Here is an 11,236-nt window from a genome sequence, read left to right as displayed (position 1 = left end):
TAAAGTATTGATTTGTCAAGTGAGTTTGAGCAATGCTGTCTTAAATAATATTGGATATGTCTCTTATGAATGAGCCTAAACATACCTTCTAATTGGAAATTTCTCTGGAGCTAATAGGAAAAGAGTTCTGGCCACTTATAACAACAAAGGCCTTTTATTTTCAAAAATACATATCCTATCTAATAAAAGAGAAACATGGTAATTGGCGTACGACCGATACCCTTTTCATTGGCTAATCAGCGAGATATGCAAATTTACTGTCAGCCAAGATGGCAGCCGGCAGCCAGGCAGCTTGAAACTAACATGAGGCTTGGTTGCCTCAGTGACGGAGGAAACCAACGTTCCCCGCCTGCCGCTGCCTCTGAGCTGGCAGTTTAAGAAACTCTGTAACAAATACGCCCAACTTCAGCCAGCAGATTCGCAACATTGTAAGCAAAGTCCAGAAACCTACTTTCAGCCGGAGGCCTAAGAGCTGGAGCCAAGCCTCAAGCTAAAGCTGGCCCAGAATTTAAAAAAAAAAAAAAAAAAAAAAAAGGAAAAAAGGAGCGTTTGGGAGTTCAGTCACCCCCAGCCTGAAAACAGCCCTCAGCCCCTCACCCAGACTGGCCAGGCACCCCAGTGGGGACCCCCACCCTGATCCAGGACACCCTTCAGGGCAAACCAGCCGGCCCCACCCATGCACCAGGCCTCTACCCTATATAGTAAAAGGGTAAAATGCCTCCCAGCACCGGGATCAGCGGAGCCGTGAGGCCTCCCGGCACTGGAATCAGCATGACAGGGGGCAGCACCCAAACCCCCTGATCGCCCTGCGGCTCTGTGTGTGACAGGGTGCAGCGCCCCAACCCTCTGATCGGCCCTGCTCTGTGCCTGATAGGGGGGAGCGCCCCCCCCCCCCACGGGCCCTGCTCTGTGTGTGACGAGGTAGAGCCATAACCTCCCCATCAGCCCTGCCCTGAGTGTGAGAGTGGCGGCGCCCCAACCCCCTGATCCGCCCTGCTCTGTGGGTGATAGAGGGCAGCACCCCAACCCCCTGATGGGCCCTGCTCTGTGCGTGACAGGGTACAGAGCCCCAACGCCCCTGATGGGCCCTGCTCTGTGTGTGACAGGGGGTTGCTCCACAACCTCCCCATCGACCCTGCCTTGAGTGTGACAGGGGGCGGCGCCCCAACTCCCCAATCAGCCCTGCTCTGAGCCCGACCAGGGGCTGCACCTAGGGATTGGGCCTGCCCTCTGCCACCCGGGAGCAGGCCTAAGCCAGCAGGTCGTTATCTCCCGAGGGGTCCCAGACTGCTAGAGGGCACAGGCCAGGCTGAGGGACCCCCCCTCCCCCCCCGAGTGCACAAATTTTTGTGCACCGGGCCTCTAGTACATATATAATTATTGTTCTATACATTTGAAAACATAATCTCATAGTCATTAATGCCTCTGCATTTAAGAGAATCATATTCAAAAAAAGGCTTGGTAGAGCAAAACCAGCTTAAACACTTATTGCTTCCTAAATACATTTAATTGGATATGTATTTATATTTTCTTGAGGTATCTTGCTAAGTAATATTTAGTTCATTGCATGGTGTGGGTTTAATTCCCCTAAATCAATTATATTTGTGTCCTTAAATTTTTGTGTTCAAATACTACCTCTAGGTCTTGCTAAGTAAGTGTATCTAAGAAAAATAGAAACAATTAGATTAAAGTTCATCTCCTTGTTCCTCACTGGGAAGATAGCTCATCAAATGCCTGGCAAAGTGACATTCCAATAATCTCACACTATAACTCCAGCAATCCTTCACAAAATCCCTTAAGATTTAATATCGTCCAGGTCACAATTGTTTTCTTCCCTGAATTAAATATATACCATGTATGCAGTGCTTCTCATTAGCTGTACTAGTTTTGAAATAGCAATTCTATTATTCAAGGCAGGATTTCATAATGGTGTTTCTAATAGCAACAGCAGCCACTTTCTGAGGTTGGCAGCGATCTCTGCTCAGCTCATGTTCCACTCAGTACATGATGGAGCATTTACTGAGCATTCTCCTGGGTACAGAAGTGTCAGCCTGCTTTCAAACCACCTGTCCTCACAGGTGATAATAAAACTATGCTCACGTGGACTGTGGCAGCAATTGTGACCTGTGCTTTCATGATACAATTATTGCAAAATGAATTAAAGGACATGAATAGAATTTGATATGTAGATAAACTTGTCTTTCAGGTATTTTTAAGGGAGATATTATTCAAATAGGAGGAATTGAAAATTGAGGAAATATATTCAGAAAATTACCATATATTTTGTTATGCCCCAATATCTTCAGTAGAATCAATTTTACCTATTTTAGAACAATTGAAGGGAAAGCCAGCTTGCATTAAAAAAAGTCTAAATTCATTTTTCATAAATACATGCAGATATTGGTTGCTTAAGTTGTAAGTTTCTGTCACCAAATTTTTCTTTAAAAATTACAACTCTAATTTTGTGCAGTTATGAGAAAATATATGTTTCATGGGTCCCAAGGGAGAGCAAGAGGGTAAATATTAATTATTATAAACCAATCGTAGTCATTCTGTTCTTCTGATCAGGCACTGTGGAAATGACAGATCCTAAACTGATGAGGTAGAAAGAAGATGCTTGGGCTGTTTTTCTTTGCCCCTGTAACTTCACATAAGAAAGGCATGTCCTAGGATTTGCAATTATTTGTGCAAGGATATGATGCTGAGAGCTGGTGTATCCAACTAGCACTCATAAGAGACATATCAAGAGAATTACATAGAAGTTGATCAGACTCTTCCATCATTGAGTCATTGTATTAAATCAGTTTACCTATGAAATTCTGGTTATTTGAGATAATAGTTATTCTAAACATGTCAACAGAAGTTTTTGTACTTGCCAATATAAACTTCTGATGCAGCTAATAAGTGTTGAACAGTAATTTAAAACCATAACTTGTGATTCAAATTAGTAGGTTCTTGCCATGGCAAAATCTGAAATTATTTTAAAATTTAATATTTATATCAATTGAAATTAAATATTCATTAAAATAGATTCTTTAAATTTTTAATGCATAGAGCACAATTATATAATTTTGGTGATTAAAAGAGCATAATACCAACAATTCTAGGCACCTCTATTTAACTTTAAAAACTGATACCCAGCTCAGCCAGTGTGGTTCAGTGGTTGAGCATCGACCCATGAACCAGAAGGTCATCTTTTTGATTTCTTGTCAGGGCACATGCCCAGGTTGAGGGCTTGATCCCCAGTAGGGGGTGTGTAGGAGGCAGGTGATCAATGATTCTCATCATTGATGTTTCTATCTCTTTTTTCCTCTCCCTTCCTCTCTGAAATCAATAAAAATATATTAAAAATCAAAAACAAAAAACTGATGCCCACAGCCAGTTGATTGAAAATCTACCTCTTCTGTCCCCTAAGTCATCTAAGTAAGTAAAGCTTGTGTTAAATCCCGAATGTCATGAAAAATAAGGATGGCTTATCAGGGGGGAAATATCTCTTCCTCTTTTAGCCTTCTCTCTATTAAGTGCTAAATGAGATAAATAGTACAGTATAATGCTTTGATAAACATTAAATGACATTACTCACATAAAATTACTGGCACATGTTAGCTGAAAATAAATATTAGATTTTATACATATACCTTTCTATGAAAAGAATTTTTGCAGACAAAATTATAATGTAAAAAAAATGCACTTGAAGAATGAGTAGTAAGGGTAAATGTACTTTTACTTACTACACAATGTATTGTAGATCTTGTCTTTAGAATTAAAACATATCAACATATTAAAGGCTCTGAGAGGTTCTGGAGTAAAAAGATCTATGTTTGTTATCTATTGTTGCATAGCAAATTATCTCAAAAATTAGCATCAGAAAGAAGAATCATGTAAAATCCCCCACAGGTTTTCTGGATCTGAGATCTGGGAGCAGTTTAGCTGGCTGGTTCTGGCTGAGTCTCTCATGAGGTTGGACTCAGGATGTTGGCTAGGACTCTCTGAAGGCTTAACTGAAGCTGGAGGATCTGATTTCGAGGTGGCTCATTCACTTGCTTGGCAAATCAGTGCAGAACATAGGCATACAGACTCAGTGACTTGTGACTTGTCATGGGGACCTCGCCACATATCAGCTTAAGTGTCCTCAGTACATGGTACTTGGATTTCCCCCAAGCAAAGAATCTGAGAGAATAAAACAAGGAGGAGGCTTCAATGCCTTTTGTAATTGTGAAAATTAACAATAAGAAACCTCATTTAGAATGGAGTGGGGAAGCTAGAAGAGAGAACTCTCATGCAAGTGTCACTCAACACATACTACTGACTCCATCAGGGAGAGATACTACTTTACTTCATCAGAAGGAAGAAGATTCCTCCTTGCCCAGTAATAGCTCAGCCAATGAGAGATTGGTATCAATTAGCCAATGAAAAGTCACTAGACTTTGAACCTCCAGTTTCCTCCAAAGGATTTTTCCTTTACATCAGCCCTTCCCAAGGCCATAAAATAGTGCTCCTCTCCTCTGTTACTCTGGAGTTACACATGGTTTGCCATTAGACCACATGCTCCAAATTGTAATTCTTAGTTATTACCAAATGAACCCATTTTATTGGAGAAATATCTGGCTGTCTTTTTGTTAAGGTAAACATAGCCTAGTCTAAAAAGTTAAACACTTCTTAAAGGATCATGAACATACTATTAACCCACCACAGGACATCTGTAACTTTATTAGATCTAGATTTTTCTAAAATAATTGACCTCAGAACTCTGTCTTCAAGTAACATCGTTCTAAGTATTCCCTTTAATACTCTTCGAATTCTGTTATGCTTAATTTAAATAAATAAATAAATAAATAAATAAATAAATAAATAAAATAAAAGGTTGTCTAGAGAAAATAAAGAATTTTAGTATTTCTAAAATATGTAAGCAGCTTGACCACTGTTTATTTTTAAATACTACCTTAAGTTGTATTTATAATATTCACTTGCTTTTAATAATTTATAACCATTGTTCATGATCTGATTTAGAAATTAAGATTTATTTTTGGTTAATCCTCACCTGAGGATATTTTTCCTTTGCTTTTTAGAGAGATTAGAAGGAAGGGAGGAAAGGGAAGAGAGAAAGGAGAGAAACATTGATGTGAGAGAAACACAGTCATTGGTTGCCTCCCACACGCTCCCCCATCAGGGCCAGGGATAAAACCTGCAACCTAGATATGAGCCCTTGACTGAGAATTGAACTCACTACATGACCCTTTGGTGCTCAGGCCAATACCTTAACCACTAAGAAACAGCAGCCGGGGAAGAAAATATGATTTTTGAACTACACAAATAAACATAAAAAGATATATTTTACAGAGAATTTCTACCTGCAACTTGCCATATACTATAGTATTTTTAAGTTTTTAATGTTATTATTAATAACTAGTGACCCAGTGCATGGATTCGTGCACATACAAAGGAAATTAATTAGAAGGTGGCTGGTGGGATGGGATGGGACTGGGCAAGATGGGTTGGACACGCCCTGAAGCCAACCTCCCATGGTCCCTCTCAAGCGTCTACAGTGTGAGTGGGATCCCTCCAGCAGGTGGGGTCCCTCCGTCTGGCCTGCAGGGATTGGGCTGAAACCAGCTCTCCAACATCCCCCGGGGGGTCCCAGAGTGTCATACAGGGTGTGGAATGCAACTGCAAGTGTGCAGTAAACCAGATTCAGAGCCAACAGTGCCCCAGTAACAACAAAACCCACTGCCGAAGGTGGAATGGTGTGGCCCTGCGAGGAATCCGGCTCCTTCCTCTCTGGTTTTGGGATGTGTCACCTGAGAACAGCCACTGCCAAGTCACTGCAGCTTGGCAGCTCCTGTGTTGAGTATCTGCCCATGGTGGTCAATGCGTATCATAGTGACCAGTTGGATGGTTGGAGGGACACTTAGCATATTAGCCTTTTATATATATTGATGCTAACTAGAGCTGCTAATCTGGTGTGTGATGCCATTGGAAGGTAGAATGAAATAATTTATCTGTGGAGCAGAAGTGTCTAATTTCTTATCAGCTATTAGATTAGTAAATGAAACATTTGTTAATAACATATGCTCCTCACTGCAAGGCCAAGTAACATCCAGAGAAATGGAATCCCAAATAGTTCTTTACTCCTGACTGTAATCTAGGATTTGTAAGCAGAGCTACAAAGTTTTCTTGAAGACTTTACATATCTAGCTTAGTTCCATATAGTATGCAAGTACAGGAGAACTTAAACAAATGCCCTAGTCATGAATAATGAGTTTAAAGAAGCTTAAGTACCTCATATATTTCTCTCTAAAATGTAAGTATAAATGAAGACATAGGGGCCCTGGGTCAGTTAGGAGATACTTAATATCTGCTATCATTGGTAAAATGTGATATAATAACTAGAAAACAGCAAGACATAAGTCCTACAAACATAAGCATAACAAACTCAGAATGCACTCATAGAAACACAGAGAAAAATCAAACATAAATCTCCACATCTCTGTTTTGTAATGAAGACAGGGCATGAGAAAGCCCATTATTAGAATTCTGCCGTACTTAGATTGAATTGCTTTAGCTACTGTTTTGATCTTTACTCAGGTTTTAGCTATTCTGTGCCCCATGTAGCCCCATCACCAAGAACTGTGCATCTGGGAATGACAATTTTCCACAAGAGCAATTTTTATATCTAAAAGACAAGGGAAATCGGGGAAGGTGGTTGTTGCTGTTAAAGTGTATCCCCAGGATTATAAACTGTATTATGCAGTCATGAACTTCTCTATTAATGTCATTTAACCTTTGGCGATATTAGTTGAGAGAGGATCCTGTGAAGGATGGTACATTAACTTTTAAAAGTGATGGGCTGTGATATTCCTGCTGTGATGCTGAATGGCAGAGGCTGAACTTCAGCACAGCCTTCTGAAGACATATTTTTTTCTCTGCAGGGCAAAGCTTACATACATGAGGGCAGAGCTGTGAATTCAGATAGTTCAATCTGTCCTTTAAACAGTAAAACATAAAGGTGTTATTTTAAAAAGAATCCTATAAAATAGCCCACTTTCCTGGTCATTGACTGCTATATATTTTTAAATCTTTCATCAATGTATTCTTTAAAGAGATACCAGGAGTGCACAGTGTATATACTGAAATAAATATTACTACTCCAAAATTCTAGACATTTCCAAACTATTTAGAAGAATAAAAAACACTAAACAAATGGTTATAATGAGAGTAAAGCTATAGTAGCAGGTTGTACAAATTACTGAGAATAGAAAAAGTAATTATCTGGCTGGATCAGGGGTAAAGAAAACCATGGCTCTAGGAAGATTAATGACTAAGCTGAGGAGTGGGGAAAAGAACAAAGCAACAAATATGGACCTGGAGTCAGATCAAAATTAAATCCTTACCCTTCCACTTTCTGAATGACTTCTGAACTATTACTTATCCTCAGAGGGATTCAGTAATCTCACATTTCTAACAAATACTCCATTTCTTTATTTTTATTTCCCAGCAGCAACTGAAATGGAGTATGTCCAAATGTTAACCAACCATATTTCCTGTGAGAATGTGTACCTCCTGATGTACTCCATAATCTAATGAAATGTCTCTCCATTCGCCAGTTCCATTAGCCTCTGATTAGACAGAAGGATTCATATTTAGTGGACATTGGATGGGCTCAGAAACCTAACAGGTTCTAGCAATTACCCATTGTGTGTATTCATGGGTAGCGATTAACCTCATTGAGTCTCTGTCCCCTCAACTATAATGTAGTAACAAGATTGGTTTTGGAAGATCATTATGAGAATTGGCTGCTGTGTATGGAACTAAGCTGTCACATGGTCCTTTCTGGGGAAACAACAAATATTATATTTACAAATATTCACTATTTTTCTAGACTCCTCACATATTCCAGAAATGCAATAGAATTCCAAGTCCTGTAAAGTATGTCTTCTAATTATTTCTCAGCATATCCTCTTTTTGTCTCTGTGGCCTGTGACTCAGTGCAGACTCAAGCATTTCACACGTGAGTTGAAACAGATTTCCGACTGGGCAGTTTGGTAAAAGCTATCCTGCCATGTAACTCATTCAATGACTCAGTTGACTTCTCTGAAAAATCTGTCTGATTATAAACTTCACATAGAAACTGTGAGTGACCAACAGCTGTTCTCATGATGAAGGCAATACTTATTCACATAGCAAATGCAACCATTCCTACTTTAACCCTTCCCAGTTGTTGTTTTTAAGATTTATTTTTTACTATGATTTACAGTTTGCTATATACTCATATTATTAACCTTGTTGATTTTATTTTACACTTTTTAATAGCTTTATTGTGATATAACTGATATAAAAACTGCACATTTAAATGTATACAGTATTACATTCTTAGTGCCTATGGAAGATCCTATTAGAGACAGACAATCTGGTCTTGGCTATATTTTTCTGGCATTAAGAAGAGATATTGGAGGGGGAAACATATTTGAAGAATTTACAGTGAATGAGATTGTCCAAAAAAAATATTTAATGTAAGAACAAAGTTAAAAGTAGCCCATGGACAGACAATAGGGTAGTGAAGATCTTGGTGGCGGGCTAGGTAGGTAGGAGCTGTGAGGAGGGGGTGAATGGGAGATATCTGTAATACTATCAATAATAAAAGTATATTTAAAATAAAAATGTTTAAAAATGCTACAAAAAATAGACCTTAGAGAAGTCATAGGAACATAGAGACTAAGTAACGGTTCCCTTTTTTGAAAACTGCTGGAATAGTGGCAGGGATGGATCACACACCCGAAAAGGCAAATATAAATAGTGTTCAGGTTGGGGTGGTGGGAGACAAAGCTCAGGACAGATGCCACAGGCTGTAGGAGTATTCTACTTCACTCCCCTGAGTCCCACTCCACAATTTTAAGTCTCAAAGAACAAAATGTCATAAAATACATACAGTGTGTGGGAGGGCCACTCATCTCTGTCTGCCACCAGAAGCCCTGTCTGCTTTCTCATTGCAATTTCCTAAACACTTGAAATCTTCCATGCAACAACCAGACAATTATGAAGTCACAAGCTTGGGCTTTGTATAGGAATATCTCCAATGCACTTTCTGTGTGATAGTTTGATTTACTGTGTTTATTCCAGATGTTCATAAACTCCATGACATTTTGGTGCTAGAACAACGTATATGATAATGAGATTTGCATACAGTTTCTATTAAAAACAAAACAAAACAAAAAAAAACAGTTTGTAAAATGTTACCAATGAATTTTACTCTGTTATTGTGAACTAGAGGCCTGGTGCATAAAATTTGTGGACTGCGAGGGGTGTCCCTCAGCCCAGCCTGCACCCTCTCCAATCTGAGACCCCTTGAGGGATGTCCAACTGCTCGTTTGGGTCGCTCCTAACTGCCCTCCCCTGCCAGTCCAGTTGTCTCCAACTTCCCTCCCCTGCCAGCCTGGTCCCCCTCAACAGCCCTCCCCTCTCAGCCTGGTCACCCCCAATTGCCCTCCCCTGCAGGCCTGGTCACCCTCAACTGCCCTCCACTGCTGGCCTGATTGCCCACAACTGCCTTCCCCTGCAGGTCATTTTGTGGCCACATGGGGGCAGCCATCTTGGAGCACATGGGGGCGGCCATCTTGTTTGTTGGAGTGATGGTCAATTTCCATACTGGTTGTGGCAAATTAGCATATTTGGGCTAATTAGCATTTCCCTCTCTTATTATATAGGACTAGAAGGCTCGTGCACAAAAATTTGTGCACTGGCAGGGAAGGGGGGGGGGTCCCTCAGCCCAACCTGTGCCCTCTCACGGATCATGCTGCTACTCACCCCGCCCACCCCACCCAGGAAACTGCAGGCCTGCTCGCCCTACCTGCCCTGCTCACCCTGCCCAAGACACGGCAGGCCAGGATCTCACCTTGGGCTGCGCAGCGGGATATGCCTGAAGTATGCAAATTAGCTGCCATCTTTGTTGGCAGTTAATTTGCATATCTTGCTGATTAGCCAATGGGAGGCGTAGCAGAGGTACGGTTAATTTCAATCTTTGTCTATTATTAGGTAGGACTAGAGGCCCAGTGCACAAAAATTTGTGCACTCGGGGGGAAGTGGGGGTCTCTCAGCCTGGCCTGTGCCCTCTCGCAGTCTGGGACCCCTCGGGAGATAACGCCCTGCTGGCTTAGGCCTGCTCCCGTGTGGCAGAGGGCAGGCCCAATCCCTAGGTGCAGTCCCTGGTTGGGCTCAGAGCAGGGCCAATTGGGGAGTTGGGGTGCTGCCCCCGGTCATGCTCATGGTAGGGCCCATCAGGTGGTTGGGGAGCTCCCCCCATCACGCACAGAGCAGGGCCCATCAGGGTCTTGGGGAGCAGGGCTGATCAGGGGGTTGGGGCGCCGCCACTCTCACACTCAGGGTAGGGCCGATGGGGAGGTTATGGCTCTACCCTGTCAAACACAGAGCAGGGCCCGTGGGGGGAGGGGTTGGGGCTCCTTACCCTGTCAGGCACAGAGCAGGGTCGATCAGGGGGTTGGGGAGCTCCCCCCTGTCACGCAAATAGCAGGGCCCATCAGAGGGTTGGGGAGCTCCCCCCTGTCACGCACAGAGCAGGGCCCATCAGGAGGTTGAGGAGCTCCCCCCTGTCACTCACTGAGTAGGGCTGATAGGAGAGTTGGGGCACCGCCCCCTCTCACACACAGGGCAGGGCGGATGAGGGGGTTTGGGCACCTCCCTCTATCACCCACAGTGCAGGGCGGATCAGGGAGTTGGGGCGCTGCCACTCTCACACTCAGGGCAGGGCTGATGGGGAGGTTATGGCTCTACCCTGTCACACAAAGAGCAGGGCAAGTGGGGGGCGTGGGGCGCCGCACCCTGTCACACACAGAGCCGGGCTGATGAGGGGATTGGGGCGCCGCACCCTGTCACACACAGAGCCGCAGGGCGATCAGGGGGTTGGGGAGCTCCCCTCGTATCAGGCACAGAGCAAAGCTGATTAGGAGGTTGGGGCGCCTTCCCCTGTCATGAACAGAGCAGGGCGGATAGGGAGGTTGTGGCCCCGCCCCCTGTCACACACAGAGCCACAGGGCAATCAGGGTGTTTGGGCGCTGCCCCCTGTCACTCTGATCCCGGTGCGGGAGGCCTCTCGGCTCTGCTGATCCAGGTGCTGGGAGGCATATTACCCTTTCGCTATATAGGATAGAGGCCTGGTGCATGGGTGGGGCTGGCTAGTTTTCCTGAAGGGTGTCCTGGATCAGGGTGGGGGTCCCCACTGGGG

The sequence above is a fragment of the Myotis daubentonii genome, chromosome 11 (assembly GCF_963259705.1).
Source record: "Myotis daubentonii chromosome 11, mMyoDau2.1, whole genome shotgun sequence".
Lineage (NCBI taxonomy): Eukaryota > Metazoa > Chordata > Mammalia > Chiroptera > Vespertilionidae > Myotis > Myotis daubentonii.
The sequence above is the reverse complement of the archived record's forward strand: the minus strand, read 5'-3'. Positions refer to the sequence as shown.